Source organism: Cavia porcellus, unplaced genomic scaffold, assembly GCF_034190915.1.
Source record: "Cavia porcellus strain 051 isolate PalLab524CR breed Dunkin Hartley unplaced genomic scaffold, mCavPor4.1 scaffold_12, whole genome shotgun sequence".
Taxonomy (NCBI): Eukaryota; Metazoa; Chordata; class Mammalia; order Rodentia; family Caviidae; genus Cavia; species Cavia porcellus.
In genome coordinates this window covers 17,905,938-17,907,458 of record NW_026947495.1, presented here as the reverse complement: position 1 = coordinate 17,907,458, position 1,521 = coordinate 17,905,938, and the positions used below count along the sequence as shown (strand labels likewise).

The window sequence follows — 1,521 nt, the reverse complement described above, 5'->3', positions numbered from 1 at the left end:
TGGATCTGGGACAGCAGACAGAGGGTGGGGAAGAGAGAAAGAAGTAAAAAGGGTCCATCTCAGTGTGTGTGTGTGTGTGTGTGTGTGTGTGTGTGTGTGTATATATATATATATATATATATATGAATGACAACTGCATTTACTATGTGTCACAAATATACTCTCATAAAAAGGATAAAAAAGTTTAAGAAGAAATCCTAAATGTGCAGGGTATACTGGTGCACACTTATAATCCCAGCTGTGGGAGGCTGAGGTCAGAGGATCTTGAGTCTGACTCAAATTTAACAAGACTCCATCTCAAACTTAAATTAAGGTTCAATCCCCAGGAAAAAAAATAGCAAAGAAAATTAAGAAAATATGTAAAGGGCTGGAGCTCGAGCTAGTGCAGAGCACTTGCCTAGCACACACAGAGCTTGGCTCTAATCCTTAGGACTGGAAAATGAAAAGAAATGCTAAACTCTAAGAAAGATGTCTGTCCAGACTTAATCCTCCCTCTCACTCCTCTTCACCGCCTTTCAACTCTGCCACATCTACAGTATAGGGCCCGACCCACTAAGCCACTGGGAGGTTCTCTTTCCTACCAGAGGAAGTGGCTCTGGATTCTGGGTTGGAAGACAGCCAATCCAAGCCTGGCAGCTTTGCAAAAGTCTTGAGTAGTCTTAGGAAAGTCATCCAAACTCCCTGAGCTCCTCTCCCCAAGTGTAAAATAAAAGGTTACAACAGACAAACTCTAAACTCACTTATGGATCCTTAAATTTATGAGCCAAATGGAGGAATTTGAAGCGTTGGTGAAGAAGACCTTCAATAAATGATTCATTAATTAGTCTTGGGTCTCATTAGGAATTTAAGGAGGTGACCCAGACAGGAAGCTGAGAGGGCCAACCACCAGTTCTGAGGAAGTGAAGACACTCACAAATATAATCATTGTCATTTGTTGGGTCTAATTATTTGAGTCCATTATCTAAATTAATCCTCACAACAATCCCACAAATTATTGTAATACTACAGTAAGAATACTTAACGTTTTAGTGCATTTCATATTGTAACCCATTAAAAGTACATTTAAAATATATATGTATATCAAAGACATACCTGCAAATAAGAAATCAAAATTAATGATATTAATGTATTTTTTATTGCTACAATGAAACAGTTGAGGTTGAGTACTTTATAAAGAATTTTATATGGCCCTGAACCAAGGTGGCAGCTTCCTGACGCTGTTGGTTTCAAGCAGGAGCCTAAAGAGATGTCTTTCTATGGTCTGTTGGCATTTCAGAACTTGGCGAGTGAAATGGTCAATTCATTAGAAAGAAACAGCTTGAAGCAACCCCCCACTTTACCCCCCACCCACCGTGAGAGGCTGTGGCGGCCCAGGATGGAAGCCACCAGTTTACTGGGATCCACGCCATGCTGGGACCTAGAGCGCAGGGAAACCAAGCAACCCCTCTCCTGCCCTGGTGAGCTGCTGTAAGCCTGCCATCGCATGGGCTGAGAATCAAACATCACATTTCCTCCGCCCGC

General features: G+C 41.7%; 1 non-coding gene across 1 annotated transcript; it reads left to right on the top strand.

The window, feature by feature from the left end:
- Positions 1 to 1,184: 1,184 nt before the first annotated feature.
- Positions 1,185 to 1,319, top strand: LOC111754171 (small nucleolar RNA SNORA2/SNORA34 family). The gene has a single exon (XR_002788886.1). It is a non-coding gene; the product is annotated as a small nucleolar RNA SNORA2/SNORA34 family (small nucleolar RNA).
- The last annotated feature ends 202 nt before the right edge of the window (positions 1,320 to 1,521 follow it).